The 22,855-nt window shown below is 41.7% G+C and overlaps 1 protein-coding gene and 1 pseudogene across 4 annotated transcripts in view; both read right to left on the bottom strand.

Annotated features, from left to right (window-relative positions):
• Positions 1–22,855, bottom strand: part of Prelid2 (PRELI domain containing 2) — a 73,044-nt gene that overhangs the window by 11,138 nt on the left and 39,051 nt on the right. The gene's annotated exons all lie outside the window — the stretch shown is intronic.
• LOC117720040 (cyclin-dependent kinase 1 pseudogene) lies at positions 7,222–8,150 on the bottom strand (annotated as a pseudogene).

The raw sequence follows: 22,855 nt of genomic DNA, 5'->3' as shown, positions 1-22,855 counted from the left end.
CAACTAACCTGGACCCCTGGGGCTTCCAGAGTCTGAACCACCAAAGAACATACAGGGCTGGACCTAGGCCTCCCTGCCCATACGTAGCAGATGTGCAGCTTCGTCTTCTTGTGTGTCCCAAACAACTGGAGTGGGGCTATTCCAAAAGCAGTTGCCTGTACATGGGATATGTTCTTCTGGCTGGGCTGCCCTGTCTGGCTTCCAGGGAGAGGAAAGTCCTAGCCTCACAGAGACTTGAAGTGCTGGGGTAGAGGTGGAGTGGGGGGTTCTCAGGGAAGCCTCCATCCACTCAGAAAAGAGGGGGCATGAGAGCGAGGAAGGATTGTGAAGGTGGTGAACCGGATGTAAAGTTAATAATTAAAATAGATTTAATTTAATTTAAAAAAAAATTACATAGACAAGCCATAGGGTATTTTCTTGATTGATGGGTGGATGCTATCCCTGGGCAAGTTGTGTTGGAATGTACAAAAACAAACTGAGCAAGTCACGAGAAGCAAGCCAGTAAGCATCACTCCTCCACGGCCTCTGCATTAGCTCCTGCCTCCAGGTTCCTGCCTTGAGATCCTGCCCTGACTTTTTCCAATGATGTGACTGTGATATGGAAGTGGAAATGAAATAAACCTTTTCCTCCCCAAGTTGCTTTGCTCAATAATAGTATTTTATCACCACAACAGAAAGCCTAATTAACACGCTATCCATAGTACCAGCTGCCACAACATGTATGAGGATGCAGCCAGCCGCATCAAGATCCAACTGGACAAGATGGCCCCACACAGGGTCCTTGGTTTCATGGAAGAGTGAAAAACAACTGGAAGATGAGATTATCTCTGAGAAGTGTTGTAACGTACAGAGGAATGGGGGTATGAAAGGATATGGGAAGGGCAGGTCAGTCATGCAAGGAGAGACGGATCTGAGAGAGCAACCGGAGGAGGAGAGATGAAAACTACAAAGCCCGGTTATGAGTCACAGCTCCCAGAGAGAGAAAAGAGGGAGCACAGAAGATCAGGAAGAGGCATGGGGCAGGGAGCTGCGCACAGCACTCTCACTGTTAAACAATTAGCACAGGGAACCGGACAGAACAGAGAAGGAAACAGGTTGACTATACTTCCCACTTTTCAAGTTCCTGGTGCCCCACCCACCCACACCCACTCTTTCCCATCCTTAGTGCCACTTTTTCCTGGAAGAGACAATAGTGCATAAAACCTCCTAGGTAGCCACAAATAATACTGACATTGACTAATGCTCTCCTAATGAAGACATTTGGGTCATATCCAAGCTTGCTGTGAAACTTAGTGCAAAATTTAAAATTCTTCATGCCTCAATTGACTTCTCTTTGAATAAAGACAGCAACATAGACTTGTTTTGGTGTTAAAATTGAGTCTAATCTGATTACTGAGATTCCTAGTGTTAAAACACTAGTTTACAGTAAACACCCTGTAATTAAATAGCATACTTCTTCGGAATCTTTCTTAATCCTCTGGGGCTGATGAAGTAGCTTAGCTGGTCCCCAGCACTGCTTAAACATCAAGTGTAGTGGCATATGGCTGCAACCTCACCACACAGGAGGTAATGGAAAGGGGGACGGAAATTCAAGGTCATCTCTGGCTACATAGCAATTTCAAAATCAGTCTGAGATACATGAGACTCAGTGTTGAACAAGAGAAGGGGGGGGGCTGATGGTGGGGCTTAGCAGGCAAAAACACTTGCCACGAAATCCTGATCCTTATAACTAAAGTAAAAGGTGTTGAGACTACTTCACAAACTTGTCCTGACTTCCACATACATGCCATAGCATGGGATATCCCCAACCCCCAACTTCCACACACCCCCAACACACATAGAGTAATAATAAAAAGACAAACAAACAAGAATGCATCCTGTGAAAGAATACAGCCTCGGGACGCAGAAGACACCGTAACTGTCCATGGAATGAATGAATGGACCTACCAGCTAACCCACCAATCACCAATTTGCATTCCTACCACTTTAGATGAGATGCCAAGGGACTCAGCTAAGAAAGAAATTTTGCTTATGTTTTAATCCCAGTATCTTGGGTAGAATTTTAACACACAGTAGGTGCTCAATACTGATGGGCTGTAAAACTTTTCAGCTTACAAGTTGTGAATATGCTACAATGAGTCTGAGGTGATCTGCCCTCAAGGAGTCTGTCTCATGCTCAGCATCCTTGAGGTGTGGGCGGGAAGCTCAGCATCACAAGAGCTGCCTCAGAGATGATGAGACAAAACAAGGAAAGGACGGAAGGATGAGAGGAGGAAGAGATGCATGAAGGGCGCCAGCAGGACACACTAGGTCTGGGGAAATCTGGATTAGCTAACAAATACTGAGAGTTAGTCAACAGTTACTTTTCTTTCTTTTCTTTTTTTTTTTTTTTTTAAGATTTATTTATTTATTTAGTGTATGTGTGTATGCTGTCGCTGTCTTCAGACACACCAGAAGGTGGCATCGGATGCCCATTACAGATGGTTGTGAGCCACCATGTGGTTGCTGGAAATTGAACTTAAGACCCCTGGAAGAGCAGTCAGTGCTCTTGACCTCTGAGCCATCTCTCCAGCCCAATGATTACTTTTCAATCCTGAAGTTTACATTATAAACTGCTGAACACTGAACGAAAATATTTGCATCAAATTTACTCCTTTCAACTCCCATTTTCCATTAAGATGGGTTATGTAGAACTTGTTCAGAATCATCTTGCTTAATAAAACTTGGCTGTCTCAACTCCCAACATGACCTGTGGTCCTTGTCATGCTTGCCAGGCTCTGCCCAGCCCATTTCCATCCCAGTCTTTCAGCCACAGCCTTCTGCATTCTCCTTTGACTCATATGCCAGCTTCCTATTCAGAAACCTGCCAGTGCCTTCTTTCTCACTGCCTGGTCTCTCTGAGAAGCAATCCTAGCTCTCTGCACCATTCACCGCTCAACTGACGTAGCCGCTCCTCAGAGAACACCTCCTCCCACGGCCACCCCTACTTACACAACCCAGCCAGTCCTAGATCAAATCACCAGGCCCCACTGTCATTATAGCACTTATACATCAATCCTCAAGCTTCTAAAATACCTTGCCTTGTCTGTCACTCCCAGTGAGAAGAAGGTGTATTCCATGAGATCAAAGAAAGATGCTATGGGTATCTGCTGCTGAATCCCAGCGACACTAGAACCGGATAGGATGGGGATCATTTGTGAAGGAAAGGAGGGAGAGACAGACATGAGGAAGGGAGTGGTGAAAGCGAGAAGCTATCTGTGTTCAGCTTTCTCATCAAAATAGAAGAGAAACACTCAGCAAAGCTCTCCAGAAAGAGATATTTTATCACAACAAAGCACCTTTTAACTGGATGCCCAGCTCATTTCCACTTAGAGCTAGCTTCACCTACAAAACTGGAATAGGACCAAATAACAATAAGAAAGATGTATTAGCCCACGCTGAGTGCCAAACACAGTGTGCGAACCTTCCCAGAACAAACACTTCTACCTCCCATCTGCCCTAAAGGGCTGTTATTTGTGTTTGAGGGTGACACCAAAGCTCGGAGACATTCAACATCCCGTCCAAACCCACACAGTAACTAAGAAACAGAGCCTCCATTTGACTCAAGCAGAAGAGCCTGAAATTCAGCTAGGCTGGAAGTTCAAATGAACGTGTGAAAAGCCTATTACAAGGCTGGATGTGTACCAAGAGCTTTTCTCCCTCCCCTGTTGACTATGGCTCGAAAATTCTGATAAACAAATCAGATATTTTAGTCCTGTTCCCAAACAAAATGTCATGAATTTTAATATATGAGTCAATATCTAATCACATCTACAAATTATCTCAAGTACAATACTTTTCAAATAGGACTAGTCAGATACAAGAGCTTGGAAATAATTTTCCCATACTAGTTGTTACGTTCTTCGGTAAGATTCATTTTTGTTTTCATTAATCACACCAAGTCTTTAGGTGTGACTGCATAACATTAACTGTGACAATGATTTGGATACCTCTGCTTCATATTATTAATCTTTTTCTCTCCTCAAGGAGAATATTTAACTCTTACAACTTGCAACCGGAAATAATAAGTTCCCCCAAATAATAAAGTCTAAAACATGGGAAAGACTTTATATTTTCTAAACCATAAAGGAAATCCTCAGCAAAGGGTTGAAACATGGTCCATTTGATTTAGAGAAATCTAAAGTCAAACAGAAGAACACCTGGCACTGCCGTTTCCACAGCCCTTTCCGTACAAACCCCAACACGACAAGCAGCAAGTCTCTGGTACACTTCTGTTACCACTTTCTTTCTCCACCTTCCAACAAGATTCCATCTGCCTTAATTTTGACTGTCTAGAAATGAGTTCTGGACATAATTTTATTTCTCCTGATTTGAACTTCATGTGAAACACAGCTTTCTTTCACCACTAATCAAGGCCAGCTTCTCACTCAGAGCCACACCCCAACTGGGACCAACCCTCAACTGAACATCCGTATCCGATTAGAAGGCTCCATCCATGGGACAAGTTCACTACTGGTAATTCCGTGTTGGTCCTAATTACAAGGGACTCTCTCTCATCCTCCAGCAGAGAGTGACTTTAGTGTCTGGCACCAGTGAAGCCCATTACCTACTCTTGTTGTGACAAATGAAAAAATAACAAGGCTTCTGTCAAGTTCCTTTTATTGCCTTTTTTTTCCTGTTCATCAAACTTAAACCAAAGTACAGCTTCTCCACTTTCCTTCCTCACTCTGAGACAAAATGGAGAGCCACAGTGTCTATTTTATCAATGAATTGTCCCTAACAGAATGCATAAACCTAACAGTTGCCCAGGAAATAAATAAATCCAATGGATTCCTAGATAATTCTCCTTTTGTTCCAGCCCTACTCCTGCCCATATTCATACTTCTGTGTTAATCAATAATATTTGCATGCATGTCTTCAAATCAGGTGTTTCCTTTGAACAAAGTGTCATTTCCTGAAGCCATATGTTGGTAAAAAAGCCCATCTCAGGAAGTCTCAGCAACCTCAAGGTTACAATCAATCTATTATGAACTGACTACAAGCCTCTGGTTCACCCACATTTTTAATGTTCTCAACAGTCCTATGAGGTGAGCTACTTTTGCTGTCATTATTTTTAGGGAAGGAAGGAAACAGTCTCGGAGTGGGAGACTGAAGGCCACATGGTTATTGAGTAGCTGACCTAGATAGAATTTTAACCTGGATTTCTCCAGCTGTTTCCACAATGAGCACTTACCTCAAAAAAAAAAAAAAAAAAAAAAAAAAAAAAATGTATTTCCTTGCCTGGAACGGGGTAGAGAGAACAGAAGGAGCATTTTGCTTTGTAATGTTACCTTTAAAGATTAAATGAGACATGTGAAGCTACTGGCACACAGCATGCTTGTATTAGCAATGTTTAACCTTCCGCTCTTCCTGTGGCCTAAAGACAAGTGGTAACCTCTGAAACCACAAAGTTCCCTTCCGTCAGTGTTCAGTGGACCACAGAAAATGCCACCAAAGATGCACCTTGAACATCTTTACATTTAGGGAGTGCATTTCACTTGCCGGTTACATCACTTCAAAGAGATGCTCAGTGATGCGAACCAGCATTCATTAAGTCACAGCACTGGTCAACGACAACAGGGACAGAACTAGAATCTGGTCATAGGAAGTACTGGTCCTCAGCAGGCAGGCTAAGAGCTCTGCAGCACCATGCTGAGCATAAAACACACCTAGTCTCACCAAATCCTCTGGCTCCCAAGTCATCACACTGCAGAGTTACTTGCATATCCATGTCTACTGTTTACAATTCATGGAAGTAAGGGAACAGCCTAGAGGCCCATTCAGCAGACGACTGAAAAAAAGGAAACCTGGTACACACATACAACAGGGCTTTACATGGCCATAAAGAAGAACAACATGAACATTTTCAGGAAAATGGATGGAACTGGAGATCATGGTGGGAAGCAAAAGCCAGACTCAGAAAGACAAATATTGTATGTGTTATCTCATATGTAGAATATAGATTTAAATTACATGCATGTATTTAGGTTTATGTGTGCATGAAGCCCATAAAGTAATAGAGAGACTATCACACGGAAGAAAAAAGCCTAAAGTGGGGACCAAAAAAGGTTAGCAAAATCTGACATGAAGGCAGAAGGGATGACTTACAGGGTAAAGGGGCCCAATAAGAGGATAGAAGTAGGAATGGGCACAGAAGATGGTGGGGGCCCCAATAGTAACAAAATATATACATACGCAGGTATGAAAATACCATGGTGAAAACCATTCCTTTGTCTACTAACTAAAAATCAGTAGATAATAATAAAAGAGCTATAAGCAAAATATTGGGGTAAAATATTTTGCTTAATGGTTTTGTTATCATCCCATTGTTTCTATATTTGAAAAGAAATTACTTTGGCTTAATAGTAATTTAAAATAGAATAGAATCATAAAATTCTTACCATTCCTGGGAAATAATACAACAATATATTCATTAAGTCAATAAATAGCCACTGAACCCTGAGGAATCTCTGGGTCCTTAGGATAAAGTAGTACATGCCATCTAGAAGTGGCTCAATAAGAAATATGAAACTTCACAAAGACCAGGGAAACAGTTACATATGTAGGAATTCTTCAGTTAATCTTTTTTCTAAGATAGTATTGTAAACATGAAAGGTTCTAACCTGAAGCTGTTTCACCTTGTGTCACTTTGTAACACTGTAACATTGAGTAAGATTGTGAATTAGAAAGAACTTCGATATTCAGGACTAAAGAGCAAAGTAAGTTATAACTACTTAATTAAACATTATACAGAAATGAACATGATGGCTTTGAAGTTTATGTAGTTAGTGTAAAAGGCATTTGTGATAAAATGTTATTTTTTTAAAAGATGTATAACTGTATTAATACTGTGGACATCAATGTTTGAAAACTGCATATAAAACTGGATGAAAATGTGCCAATTTGGGTCATTAGCATGTTTTTGGTTTTGTTTGCTATGTAATACAGGCATGATTCTCCTGCCTCAGCATCCTGAGTGCTAGGATCACAAGCAAATACCACCAAGCCTGACTCCAATTTGTGCTTTTTTAAAAGCACATATACAGAATTATTATATTTAAATTATATAGAATAATATTTACATGTTAATTAAGTTATACGTATAAAATTAGGAAAAGTCCAGATGTTAGATTACAAAAGAAAAGAAGAAGATAGGAAGAAGAAAGCCAACAGCAAATGCTACTATCTTCCCCTGCCACAGCAGGCAAGGAATGCCACAGAAAGCTCCATCTTCTTAACCTGATTGTCCAACTCATCAAAGCACGAGTGCTTCAGGGATATTTTGCCAAAAATCTGTTTGGTTGGCAGGATCATAGACTAGTTTCTTGAGAGCAAATCAGAGCTGTTGATCCAGATTCTTGACATGGGATGCGAGGCTCCCTGGCTTCCGCTTGAAAAATGTGTTCCTGTAGTCCTGCATAGACTCCACATCCAGCCAAACTTGGTTGTTAGGAGTTAGTTGCCAGAGCTCTGAAAATCCTGAAAAGTTGGCCAGTCTCTGAATCGCCACCAAATAGTGGCTTCTTAGTTGTCAGTTCTAGAGATATATGGTCCCAGTGCTCCAGATGTCAAGCAGGATTGAGTAACAAGCTGATTCCAGCAACACTTCCAAAGATAGTACCATAGTGTCACTACCTCATGAATGCACACTCTTATCTGTATTCTGAATGCCCTGTCAAGGCCAAAACTAGCCAGTTTGATTGCTCCTTTGTCATCAACCAATAGATTTTGAGTTTTCAAGTCTCTGTGAAGAACTCTTCGGGGAGTGAAAAACACAGTCCCCAGGAGGTTTTAGACAGGTAATTCTTCATGAATAAGGAATCTAGGAACTGACCAGGAGGGATAAAGTCCAAGGACTTCTTGAGATCCAAGGACAGGAACTCAAAACTTAGATACAAGCTGGAGTCCTACATGAGCACAGCCTGAATTCTGACTATATTTGGATGGCAAAGTTCTTTTCACAGACATTTCCCCAATTGCAGAACTAGGTGCTCCTTCCACACTTTCAAGACCGATTTTCCTCATGGCCACCGTCTGGCCTGTAGTTATACATTCTTATACACCATACAAGTACCTTCTCCAATTTTCTTTATTTTGATACAGTCTTCCATAGTTACTCAACAAGTTATGGCAGACTCTCTCTGTTCCATGGAGGCCACACCACACATCCGGAGTGCACAGACTCAGGGAGCAACTCTGGGAGCTCAGAGGGCAAATGCCTCCAATTTGGGCTTTAACATAAAGACGACAATGACCACTTATGCTCACTTCCTGTAAGCCAAGGTATTTGAAGTGCTTCATTACACTTGCTTGTGATTCTCATGCTCATGAGGTAGACAGAATTATTCAAATGTCACCCAGAGAATGGCTGGGCTACAAGATTTAAACCCAGGTCAGACTGACTCCAAAGACAGGCTCATTATAACCACTAAACACTGTCTACAGTGCTATAATGGGGAAAATAAGTTTTTGCTTTTAACTGTCTTGCACTTTGCTTTTTAAATGATGACAAACCAACAACCGATCATTTGCCTTGTCCCAAGTCCTGACCTGTGTTGTTTTATATAACTCATTTACTCTTCCCAAGGACTCTAGGAAGTAAGAACCAATACTATCCTCATTCTACAGATGAGGAAAATGAGACACAGAGATTTTAATGGCTTGTCCAAGGTCATACAGCTACTCTGGGCAGGAGATTATCATGAATGACTCTACAAAGAATCCAACTTAAAATAGGAACTAGTTATTCAGTTCATGTACTAGACTTAGAAACAGTTTTAAACAAGCCTCGTAAAAATTGTGTAAAAGATTTAAAAAGTCTTTGGGAGAAGAAATGTCATAATTTCTTTGAATTTTAACTATTTCAGACATATGGAAAAGATTAGAGACTAATTTTAAAAAGTCAAGGTTTTGACAAATTAAGTATCTTTAAAAATAACAAAAGCTATATCCCACTACAGGTCACTGATAAAAAAAAATTAAGTATACCCTTTAAATTCTACTTAAGCTTGGTATCAATATGAAAGAAATTAATTAACTGCAAAAGACACCATTTCTTTGCTCAAAAAATTTGGGGAAAAAATTAAAAAATAAAAAATAAAAAACAGTTTAAGATCACATGTGACAGGCAGCTTGTGTCTGTAGACTTAGTATTGGGGGGAGCTGAAGCAGGAGAATCATTATGAATTCAAGGTCACCCTGTTCTATATAATAAATTCCAGACCAGTCTAGGGTATGCAGACACTGTCTCAAAACAAAACAATAGTAATAACAGCAACAAAAATCCAGAAAGAGTAGGAGAGAAAGGAGAAACTAGAAGGGAGGAAGGATTTGATGCAGAAAGAAAGGGAAGAAATAAAAGCTGTTCAAGCCATCTCCAAGGAAGACAGATAGCTAAGGTCTAGCGTGAGTCAAATGCCAAATCCCAGACAGCAAGTAGAATTCAAAACAAACAACTTGTGAAGGTCACAAAAAGACATACTCCAACAAACTCAGAGTCACTAGACACAACACTCCTTTGTTCCTGAACAAGAACACACAGAAGCCTCTTCCAGATCCCCTTCCAGGTGCTCTGACCAGTGCTAAGGTCCCTCAAAGAGTAGACACAACAGTAGGGGTCCAGCACCAAAAGATGAACTCCTACCACAGAGTAGAAATCTACCTAAGAAGTCATCCCCTAAGAAGAGACAAAGAACCCAAAAGTAACAAGTCCACACAACCAGGAACCCAGGAAGTTTTTAATTAGCATTATCTAGACACACACACACACACACACTACCACAGAATAGGAGGCTAGATAAGAAATCATCTAGAGATGCTGAGAGATGGCTCACCAGTTAAGAGCACTAACTGCTCTTCCAGAGGTCCTGAGTTCAATTCCCAGCAACCACATGGTGGCTCATAACCATCTGTAATGAGATCTGATGCCCTCTCCTGGGTGTCTGAAGACAGCTACAGTGTACTCACATACATAATTTTAGAAAGAAAGAAAGAAAGAAAGAAAGAAAGAAAGAAAGAAAGAAAGAAAGAAAGAAAGAAAGAAAGAAAGAAAGAAAGAAAGAAAGAAATCACACACCCTGCCCCACCCTCAGCTGAGTAGTCATGGCATATGCCTTTAATCCCAGCTCCCAGATCTCTGGAGGCAGGAGCAGGCAGATCTCTGTGAGCTCAAGGCCAACCTGGTCCACAGAGCAAGTTTCAGGACAACCAGGGCTACACAAGAGAAACCTTGTCAAAAGAAAGAAAGAAAGAAAGAAAGGAAGGAAGGAAGGAAGGAAGGAAGGAAGGAAGGAAGGAAGGAAGGAAGAGAAATAAGGAAAAGAGAGAGAGAAAGAGAGAGAGAGAGAGAGAGAGAGAGAGAGAGAGAGAGAGAGAGAGAGAGATCATCCCTCAAAATATACTGAAGAGAAACAACTCCACATATCGGGAACCCAGAGAGCTTTCAAGAAGTATGCAGCACAATGTAAGCACAGAACTGCAGGTGGACTACTGGTCTACCAGTAAGAAATGAAGTTACCTTTCAATCAAGGAGCCACTCCTATACCTCTGAATTGAACTCCTGAGCTGAGCTGGGTGCTAGGATTTTTCTGGTCTTTGGATCAAAGAGCTTAGCCGAGAACAAGCTGGAACCTACAAGTGCTGTTTTGATCTACAGAAGATCTGTACCTCTGCTACGGTGTGGTTAGCATTCAGCCCACACATCAGGCAAACTCTTTTTCCGTTCTTTCCTTCCTTTCCTTCTTTTCCTTACTTCCTTTTTGTATTCCTTGCCTTTTTCCTTCCTTTCTTCTTTTTTTGGAGAGGGTGCATCTTGGATCAGTCTGCTTCAGCTTTAAGTTCTGTAGCTGCCTCAGTCTGTATCTAGAAGGTAACAATTTATGGTGGCCACAATCTTCTTTTTCCGTTCTTTGTATATTTGAATTTTGCACAACAGAATGAGTGTACAGGCTCAGAAAACTAACACAGTGATAGAAGATTTGATCTAGGGCAGTCGAGAAAACTCAGCTCATGGATGTTCCAGTGCCCAGTTGAGTAGAACAGAAGAGCATTAGGAAAAAAAAAAAAAAAAAAAAAAAAAAAAAAAAAAAAAAAAAAAACCCAGCAACATAAGAGCAAGAAGGCAAGGGCACAACCTCTGCAGTCTGACAACTGTCTGCTTCAAGGTCATAGGTACACCTGACGCTGCTGCAGCTGGGCCACTGTCTTATCTCCTAGCCTAGACTTCTGTCTTCACCCCGGCAGCTAAGAGAATGGGATTCAAATTGCAGCATTATATGCTGCCATTCATTTCCACATCTGTAGTAGGGAAAGGTAGGAATAACTGCAGCCCTTTTCCAGGCTATTGCAAGGATGACTGTGAAACTACCAAGTGCTTGGATCATGGTGTGCAACCACTGATCACAGCTACTATCATTATTTTATCTGGTTTCTCTAGTGTTTCTAAACTGTGTTTATGGAAAGTATAGATTAGAAAGAAGCCATCTTGCTCTATTACTGGGACCAGCATTTCAAAGGCCTACACATATTTATAATATGCAGTTTGGCTCATATGAACAGGACTGTAATATAAAATTATAAAATCCCCTAATGCATGTTCACTGCCTTTCCTGCTAACTAGTGTTTTATGAGCAGGTTTCTCATTTTTAATACTTTGTTGTCTCCTCAACCTTTAACCATCTACTTCTTAAATGACTTTCTCTGGTGCTCTTTAATCCCTACATACCTAAAACTACTTAATTTTTATGCAAGTTTAAAGATTTACAGACAGAAAAAAATGTTTAGAAATAACAAGAGGTAAGAAAGAATAAAAAAGAGATATAATTTTAGAATTTAAAATTACTTAATTAATTCAATCTAATTTTACAGAAAATGGTAGTTTAGATCAGAGAAAGCAGAATGAACAACATGGTTATCAGAGTTTGGCCAAAACAGATCCTGGGTTTCCTAACTCATGGCCAGGTCAGCATCACTCATTGTTACACCATGTATGCATGCATGGTCTCTCCTACCATCATACAAACAGTGACCCCACACACATGTGAACCTCAGGAAAACACTTTCTATCCTTCCAGACAAGAGTTTAAATTCCCAGAATTTTCCTTGCTTCCAAAGACAAAACATCTCAGAATTGCAGCTTGCTGATTTAAGGGATTCCCAAAAGCTATGGTGGTAAGCAAAGTTAGTACAAACAGATGAATTCAAATGAGCCATCCAGGGATTTGGGGTTCCTAGGCATTATAGTCAGAAAAAAAAAAATTATAACTCACAGAATACTCACTTTTCTTTGCTGGGGAAGGCTGTGTTTCAGTAGACTAAGACTCTAGTGGCAACAGAGTGAGCAGACCTGATAGGGAAGGGCCATGCAAGAAGACAGACCTATCTGGAAGTAAATTGTTAAGAAGTAACCTCCTTTATAACTAATATCCACTTATAAGCGAGTACATCCCATATGTGTCTTTCTACCTCAGTCAGGATGATATTCTCAAGTTCCATCCATTTGCCTGCAAGATAGCTTTGGTTTTGATAGCTAACTAGTACTCCAATTGTGTAGATATACCTATATTTTTTACCCATTCTTCAGTTGAGGGACATCTAGGTTGTTTCCAGTTTCTGGTTATTACAAATAAAGCTGTTATGAACATAGTGGAGCAAGTGCCCTTGTGGTATGGTGGAGCATAATTTTGGTATATGCCCAGGAGTGGTATAGCTGGTTCTTGAGGTACAACTATTCTCAATATTCTGAGAAACCACCAAATTGATTTCCAAGGTGGAAATTTGCACTCCCACCAGCAATGGAGGAGTGTTTCCCTTGCTCCACATCCTCACCAGCATGTACTCTCACTTCAGTTTTTGACCTTAGCCATTTTGATGGGAGTAAGACAGAACCTCAGGTTCGTTGTGACTTGTATTTCCCTGATAACGAAGATCACTGAACATTTCTTTAAGTGCTTCTTGGCCATTTGAGATTCCTCTACTGAGAATTCTCTGTTAAGCTCTGTACCCCATTTTTAAATTGGGTTATTTGATTTCTTGGTGTCTAATTTCTTGCGTTCTTTATAAATTTGGGATGTTAGCCCCCTATCGGATGTAGGGTTAGTGAAGATCTTCCTAATATGTAAGGCTGCCATTCTGTCCTACTGGCAGTGTCCTTTGTCTTACAAAAGCTTTTCAGTTTCATGAGGTCCTGTTTATTAGTTGTTGATCTTAAAGCCTACGCCACTGCTATTATGTTCAGGAAGTTGTCTCCTGTACTAATCAGTTCAAGGACAACGATGCTACAATCTACAGACCCAAAGAAACTGGGAATAAGGAGGTCCCAAGGAAGAATGATCAAATCTCACTCAGAAGGGGAAATTAAATAGTCATCAGAGGTGGATGGAGGGAGGGACATGAGTAGGAGAGGAGGTGAGGAGGGGAACGGGGATGATGATCAGGTGTGGGAGGTGGTGGGGCAAGAGAGACCTGGAAGTAAGAGTGGAAATCAGCAGGGGAGGGGTCACCTCTGGTGACTAGCTGGAGACCGGGATGGAAGAAGATAAGAGGAGTTTATAGTTTTGACCTTAGATGACATTCCTACCAGAGAGGGTTATAGATACTGAAGTGGCTATCTTCTGTACACAAGCAGGAATTCCAGGAGGGAGGAGGATACCAATCCACCAGAAAACCTGCAACCCAAAATTTGCCTCGCCTACAAGATGTGCAGGGATAAACATGGAGCACAAACTGAGGTAACAGCCAACCAATAACTGTCCCAACTTGAGACCCATCCCACGTGAGAGAGCCAACCCCTGACACTATTAATGATACTCTGCTATGCGTGCAGACAGAAACCTAGCAAAACTGTCTCCTGAGAGGCTTCATCTAGCAATAAATGGAGGCAGATGCAGAGACCCATAGCCAAACACCAGGCAGAGTCTGGGGAGTCTTGTGAAAGAGTGGGGAATAGAAGTGAGCAAGTCAGAAGGATCAAGGACACCATAAGAAGATCCACAGAGTCAACTAACCTGGGACTATGAGAGCTCACAGAGCCTGGACCACCCACCAGGGAGCATACAGGGCTGGACCTAGACATCCTAGCAAATTTGTAGCAAAGGTGCAGCTTGGTCTTCATGTGAGTCCCCTAACAAGTGGAGTGGGGGCTCTCTTGGTCTCTGTTCCCCGCCAATGGATCCCTTTCCCCCTACCTAGACAGCTTGGTTGGGTCTCAGTGGGAGAGGATGTGTCCAGTCCTGCTGTAACTAGATGCCCCGGGGGTGTAGTACCCAAGAAAAGTTTCCTTCTCTGAAAAGGGAGGGGGTAATGGGGAGAAGCATTTGTAAGGTTAAGACTGGAAAGAGGGGAGAGAGGGAGGCAATGATGGAAAAAATAAAATAAATGAATAAAATAGTAAAAATGAAGTAGCCGTTTCATGGCATCAAATGCATTAACTCACCTGTATCTCCTGATTTGAGCTCTCAAGAGTGGGATTAAAGAGCATTAACAGTCTTTAACCCCAGTACTCAGGAGGCAGAGGCAGACGGATCTCTGGGTTCAAGGCTAGTCTGGTCTACACAGTGAGTTTCAGGACAACCTGGGATACACAGAGAAACCCTCTTCTTGTGCCAGTAACTTTTACTTATGTTGTGGAGTGATAATTCTTCCTCTGCTCCTCTCTCTTGGGGACACTGACTTTAAAATGCTCATTTTTTAAGAATGTATGCATAGAACACAAAGTTCTCAGTTAAGGAACCCATCATTCACGGAACAACCATATCCACATCACACAACATAAAAAGCCCAGACGGGCACTGAAGCTAAATGATGTTCCAACAGCAGAATCAGTAGCTGTTATCATTTCCAGAGTAGATAATCGGAGGCTCGAAGCTGGTAATTTTGCATCAGCTTCACAATTCAATGAGCTAAAAATAAGCAGCCCTTTGACAATTCTAAGATGTCAAGTCATTCTTTCAACTCACAAGAAAACCATTGACGGCCAGAACAGAATTGGTAAAGAGGCTGTGAACTGGCAGGATTATTTTAGAAAGGAACTTGCTGATACACATGGAAGGCCTTAACCCAAGAAGTAATCAGAAATGTGCAGAAGTATTTACACTTAGGGATTTGACCCAATACTATTTCCACTAGTGGAAAAAATAGAAATTGATAATAAAAGCTATTACACAAAGAGGATATCATACAAACTGTCAAACTTTTGAAGAATGTGCACTGTCTACTTACCTGTGCACACCTATAACCCAGTGCTTGGAAGGCAATGGCAGGTGATCTAAAGTTCGACACCAGCATGAGCTTAAGTAAGGCCTTCATGGCAGCTTAGGCTGTTTGTAAAAATTTATCCAAAACATCAAAAAACAACAACAAAAAATATGTAATGACAAAAAAATGTTAAAATATGTCCATAAGTGAAAACGCTGGGCTGAATAATTCCAACTTTTTAAAGAATAAAAACCATTAATCTATACATAGGCAAACACACAGAGACACACAGAAAGAGCTACATCAACAGGCTAAAGAGGGATATGTTAATATAATTATAATTTATACTTCACTGTACTTAAATCAAATACTGATAATTTTTAAAAATGATACACACACACACACATATACACAAACAATACAAACTTCTCCTTTACCGTTGTATAGCTAAAATCTTATCCAAGGCTGAAGACATAGCTCACTGAAAGAGTGCTTGTATACTGAGCATGTGCAAAGCCATAAATTTGATCTCCAACAGCACACACACACACACACTCATACACACACACACACACACACACACTCATACACACACACAAGAGGGGATGTAGGGAACCAATGAAGTCCTGAGTAAACAAGTAGTATCTGACCTGGCACAGCCATAACAAAGACTCCAGATCCATAGGAATGGCAAAGCCTCCCCTGGGTGAGGCACAGAGGGACAGCAAAGCCTTGCTTGGGACTGTGTGCTAATGCTGACAATGTGTGCAGAAAATGTCCAGCACAGCGTTCTCCTCCTGAATGTTTATGACCTGGAGACAGCTCCTCTACAGAAACTGCTCCTACAGATCCTCCTCCTCGTTCAGCTGCATATAACAACCCTGCCTCCTTGTTTATCTGTATGTAATAATGCCACCTCCCTCCCTGTTCAACTGCATGTAATAGATACTCTGAGTTCCCAGGGTGTTGTGATTTCTCCATCAGAGAGCCCAGACCACCTGATGCCAGCATTTCTGCAACCATGTCTAAGTCGTTTCTTCAGTCCTTTGTTGTCCCCCTAGTCAGGGTTCTTGGACCCAAGCCAATAATGAAGCAAAAGGGGGAAAGCAACAGCACCTACAGCAGCCAAGTTCAATTAACTGTCAAGACATTTCCAAAGGCGACTAAGATCTCATTTAGATGGGCTATGGTGGCCCACACCTGTAACCTAAACTTGGAAGCTAAGTCAAGAAGATTATGAATTTCAGGCCCACTAGGCTATATAGCAAGTTCCAGGCCAGCCAAGGATACTACAATAGAGAGATTCTTGTCACAAAAAACTAACAACCAAAATCATACTCAAGTAAGTACTTAAGAGGCTGTTCGCAGAGCCAGCTAGCACAGTAACTCACTCCGTAAAATAATAGTCTTGCCGGCATGAAGACCAGAGGTCAATCTCAGAATAGAAGTCAGCAAGACATGGTGGTATACACTTGTAATCTTAGTGCCAGGGAGGCACAGACAGGTGGATAGCCCTGGCGTTCACTAGCTTGCCAGCCTATCCTGCCCAGAGAGCTCCAGGTCCCAGCAACAGGTGCTGTGTCAGAAAACAAGGTGAATGGTATTTGAACTGTGATACAAGGTTGTCCTCTGTCTTCCACACATGTGCATACAAGTGTGCATGTGTTATCTTCATACACACATACTCTCACACACACACACACACAGACTCTCTCACACATACACACAGAGCTATTTATCTGTAAATACACTTTTTATCAGAAAATATCTTTTAATACTAGTAATTACTAGCTCTTTAAAGACACACTCTTTAGTTCAGGGGTTCGATCTTGCTATTATGGTGTCTATGATTTACTCCAAAGCACTTGAGTATGCACACTGTAATAACATGGCCTGTATATATTATATCCTGTTATATGCCAAGCACACCCAGTGCCCTCGTGGGGCTTCACGCTCCAGGGGTCAAAGTGACTGTTCTAATCAGCAGCCTTACTTTAGAAATTTCTATTATAGTTATCCTTGAAAGAACATTAGCACAAGGAATGCTAACTGAGTTTGCACATGTGAAATGGGTGCCTTATTAACCACCATAGTGCACATTAGAGATAGACTCTCATTAACGCCATGAATCGGGCTTGCGATACAGGGATCAGGTCAAAATTCTAGACTTGAGATATAGGAATCAACTCAAAATTCTAGAGATTTTTCCCATCCTTGCCTGATCATGGATGCTATATATCTCAATTGAAGCCATTCAGGATCAGATAGTCCTACACCAGACCGCTGGTTCGGAAGACTGCTTGACTCTACTTTCTTGTAACTGCTCTTCTTATTATAAGACTGTGATACCACAGACAAACTGAGGGTCCATGTGCACACTCTATTACACCTCTCACTTCCATTCAGACAAGACATTTTTACTTCCAAAGCCAACTCTTACCTCTTGTTAACACCACCCCAAGGGCATTTCACACCACAGTGAACAAGATCCTGGGAAGCTTTGCTTCCATCACTCCAAGTCAAGAGGAGTTACTAGCAGCCAAACCCCCCGCCGCACCCCCTCCTCCAAAAAGGCAAAATCTACATCATAGCTTTTTGGTGAGCTGCTCCCACTTGGTTTCTTTTGGGGCCAGAATTCACTTTTCACTTCTCTGTGGAGGCTTGGAAGATAATACAGTGATAGCAATCTTGTCATAAGAGCGTTCTTTTTTTAGCCAGTTTGTCTCTGTGGCTAGGGACAGCTACAAATGCCTGGGAATGCAGAGTTCTCATTATACAATCACACAGACATGCTCTTTCTTTAAGTTTGTGAAATATATTTTTCAATGTGTGATAAAATAATTTGTTATTTCAGCCACTCTTGTAGAAGGCCCCATTATTTGTACCACGGGTATTCTTATCACGCTGGTCAGAAGGCTGAAGCAGAGATGGTATGCAACAGCATGTGAAATATTTGTTACAGAAACAATCGTGGGCAAGTCAAACCACTTGAAAATAACTTTCAAGGTCTGACACTATATCTAAAAAATCTGGACATGTCACTTTAGGGTGTGTGGTTGTTAGTTTGGATTTTTTTAAATTCCCTTTTTACAATGGATAATATAATTCCCTCCTGTCAAAGAAAATTTGGTCTAATATATGTGGTCCAAAGGATATTTGAAAAGCCCTGGCTAGGCTGTGTGTGATCACACATACATTTGATCCCAGTACTCAGGAGGCAAAGGCAGGCAAATTTCTGTGAGTTCCAGGGCAGTTTGGTCTGCAGAGTGAATCTGATCACATGATTTTTTTTTCAAACTCACTCTATTGGTTATTTATTGCTGAGTAACAAATTGCCCCAACTTTGCAGATTAAAACAGCATTCACCTACTATCTCTCTGACTCTGCGTACCAAGGGGCTGTGTTCGGGTTCTATTACACATCTATGTGATGGCCCCCAAATTGAGGAACATGTCTCCAGTGCTCACTGGCTGAGATCTTAGTGTTTATGGATTCCCTTCAGCAAAGGCTTGAGAAAGATACCCGGTAATGGAAAGTTTATAGGTGTTATGCATAAAGCTGTGTAAGGAAAGAAAACTGCACTGTCCTCACCACTTATATTTAACACACTACTAATGTCTAGACAGGGCTAACATACTACTAAAGTTAGACAAGAGGAGGCAATAACAGGCATTTCAGTAGGAAAGCAAGGAGAGGAAATGCACATGCTTGTTGATAGCATGATCTTACCACATAAATATCCTTAAAATATTTGCCCCCAAAGGATGTGAGAATAACCATAATAAACTCAGTAAAGTTTCAGAATACAAAATTAATACACAAAATGACAGTATTTCTATATATGGGCAACTAGCTACCTAAAACCCTTTAAAAAGAAGAAAGTCACACACACGAATAAGTTTGAGTGAAAAGCTCAAAGATCTTGTGTGTGTATGTGTGTGTGTGTGTATGTGTGTGTGTCTGTCTGTCTGTCTGTCTGTCTGTGTTTCTGTGTGTCTATATCTGCTTGTGTTTCTGTCTCTGTGTATGTGTCCATCTTTATGTCTGTGTATGTCTATGTCTGTGTGTCTCTGAGTGTTTCTATGTGTGTATTTTTATCTGTCTGTGCATATGTCTATCTGTGTCTGTACATTTGTGTTTTTCTGTATGTATCTGTGTGTATTTCTGTTTGTATGTATGTGTTTGTGCATCTGTGTGTGTGTGTGTGTATGTGTGTGTGTGTGGTGTATAGTTTGTGCAAGTGTGTGTGCAGATGTATGTACATGTGAAGGAAGAAATGAACTCTCAGTGTTGTTCCTCTGGAGCTGTCCACCTTGTGTTTTGAGACGAGGTCTCTCACTGGCCTGGCGCTTACCGGGTAGGCTAGGTTGCCTTGCCCACAAGTCCCAAGGATCGACCTTTCTTTGCCTCCTCAGCACTGGGATTAGAAGCCCAGCTTTTTAACAAGAGTTCTAGGGGATGACATCAGGTCTTCATGCTTTTTGTGGCAGGCAGGCTCTTTACTGACTAAACAAAGGATACCTGCTTCTAACACTATACAAGTGACCAGCAGCCCCCATTCTCCTGCCCTGTCCAAGTTTCTCCACCATAACCAGCCTGCCTCTTCCTGCATCTTTTCTTCCTCACCATGCACATAAGCCCTTGTTGACTATTCTAAGCACAACCCCCACCCCCACACACATGAGGTTTAAGTGCAGAGATCATAAATAAAACCAAAGTTCGAAACCAGAAGCACATTCTGGGCTCGGACAACTTTTGGATTGCATTCCAGTTGCCCTACTTTCTGATTCTGTAATTTTGAGAAAATCATTCTGTCACTTGAGACCTTCCCTATGCAAATAAAAATGAACCGATATTCCTATGTCACTGATTGCTCAGAGACGTGGATAAGGCAATGCACAATAGGCACGGGGCTTGCCATCTACAACTCTCAAAGTACTGGGCCCTGCGCACCAGGCTGGGTGCCACCCATTCCTGACACCAGCAGCTGTTTAGTCCCTGTCCGCCATGCTTTTCACCCTCAGCGACAAGCCACCAAACTAAAACTGCACAAGGCACAGTCCCCATTCTGTAAATTTATCTCACTTCAATGTATCTCCAGCACCCCAATGCCCAGCACACAATGGTCATCAAAAGATGCTTATGAAGTTAAAAAAGGTTTCAGATCTAGTTCTGTGCACTATCCATGGTCACATGTGTTGGGAGAGGGACACGTAATAAGAGAAGAGCATGACAGAGAACATGTGATGTGATGCTTTTCACCCTTAAAAACAAAGAGAACGTGTGTTTATGAATGATTTAGACTTAAAAACCCTCACATTTTAAACTCGTATCTCTAGGAAACATTTGGGCAAAGGGATTTCTGCTGGGTCACAAAAGCAATGGGAGACTGCAAACAATCCCATTGCAAGGGCTAACCTGGAGCTGGGCAATCTAAGGAAATCAATAACTCTGATAACCACTCCACCTAACCCAAGAGGAGAGCAGCTTCTGACTGGTGTGTGAAATCCAGCATGTGTGCCAGAAAGGGACCCAAGTTACAAACTGCACTAGATATCGAAGCGAAAGGAGGAGAAAAAATGCAATTGAATAAGCCCCCAGAGGCTCAGAAACACAAGTGACCTCGGCCTACAGCCCCATATCAACAGCCTCACATCAAGAGCCTGACATTAACTTACAAACATATAAAGTTTGAGTGTCTAGTTTTGCTTTTAATGGGAAAAAAAGCTATCAGCTTCTGCTGTTACCTCTTATAAACAGCCTCAAGGACAAAGTTCAAAAGGGAAAATACAGTCGCCTAGGACCCTGGCACAGGCACATGGGCAGAAACCAGTTATGCAGGCACAGCTCTGAGGTTCACCAGGAAGGCACCTCACCCGGAAACATCAGCACGTGGGCATGAGATAAAAGACACTTAAGCATGGACGCCTTCTAAAACCAAAAAGCTAATTAAACTTAGCCTCTTCAGAAGGCAAAGTTAGAGAAGCTGGTGGGGTTGGATATATTCTCTTACTTCTGAACATAACAAAAAAATAAAGGGTTCCTCAGGTTAAAATGTGAAAGTGACTTGGTTTTGTTGGTTTTGATCCAGTGAATATTCATGAGATGCTAACAAGGCACCTCGCTGCGCATTCCATTGCATCCCATGTCCGGTCTGGTCTATCTATTTGCGAATGCACGTCCCAGGCGCTGTCCAAGGTATCTCAGGTTATGAAAGAATCAGGATCAAGATTAATGAAGCTGTGACTAAGGAAATGGTTCATTGGGTAACAACATTCTTGTGCAAGCAGGAGGACCTGGGTTCAGATATCAGCACCCACATAAAAAGCTGGACACACACACACACACACACACACACACACACACACACCTGCAACCCAAACTCAATAGGTAGGTAGAAGACAGGAGGATGGCTGGGTCTTACTGACTACAAGGCTAGCTTCAGGTTCAGTGAGAGACAGAGTATGACATCTAACATCATCTTCTGACACGTAGATCATACAGGGGTGGGGTGGAAGATGGAGGATGAGAAGGAGAGAAAGAGAAAGAAAGGTAGGGACATTAGGGTACAGAGTCCAGAGTCTACCATGAGAACATGCTAGAAACAAAAATGTTTAGGGAATATTTTCTGAGAAGAGACCTCAGCCCTGATCCCCATGGTCATGGCAGAGAAGAAGGTTTTATAGCTGCCACTCAGTCTCCTAGTCCTGCTTGGTCTACTTACAAACAAAGCCCTCTCCTTTCAGAGACATTAGAAAAGGAAGAAATAAATGGATAGTCATTTTGCTGCTAGAAAGAAAAAGAAAAAAGAAGGAAGGAGGAAGGAACAAATGAATGAATAAACAAAGATGATAGACAGATACAGATACATAGACATAGATGATAGATACAGAAATAGATACAAATAGATTGATGATAGGTGGATAGACACACAGACAGACAGACAGACAGACAGACAGACAGACAGACAGATGCAGATAGTCTATTCATTGGCTAGAACTCTATTCAATGTAACACCTGGACAGTGGAGACCCACATCCCACTAAACAGAGAGAACCAGGCTGCAGGAAAAAGAACCAGAAGCACAAAAGCATCTCTACAACAGGGCTAGACTGGGTTGGAGAAAGACTCCTACAAAGGATTCAGAAGCTCCCGCCATCAGCCAGTTTCAGCACCATTCCAATGTCCAACCTAAAGTGTGTCTTGTTACTTGCAATCAAAGAATCCTAACATACACAAGAAGCATAGGCACAACCCAAGTCTGCCCCAGCACAGGCATCCGTGTGAAGTAGATTGTCCCGAGAGGGTAAGGCATATCTGCCTGGGGCTTCAGATGGGAGTGAACACTTGCCACTGAAACATGGGATATGAGTCTAGGGCCTTTTACTACTCCTGTGACAGAATAAATCCATTTACCACATTTTACATGTTCCTAGAACAATGCAGGTACTCTCACCATAAGAAGAAAGAAAATAGGCGAGATGAAAGAACTGTATGGGACATCCTGTCTTTCACCAATAAAATGGGCATCAAGACATGATTAACAAATATTAGCAGGCTCAGACTGAAGACAGGTAAAATACATACAAGTCACTGGGGTGAACAGGATAACATTGTGCAGCGA

Source organism: Arvicanthis niloticus, chromosome 14 (genome assembly GCF_011762505.2).
Source record: "Arvicanthis niloticus isolate mArvNil1 chromosome 14, mArvNil1.pat.X, whole genome shotgun sequence".
Lineage (NCBI taxonomy): Eukaryota > Metazoa > Chordata > Mammalia > Rodentia > Muridae > Arvicanthis > Arvicanthis niloticus.
This window is presented reverse-complemented; position numbering and strand designations above follow the sequence as displayed.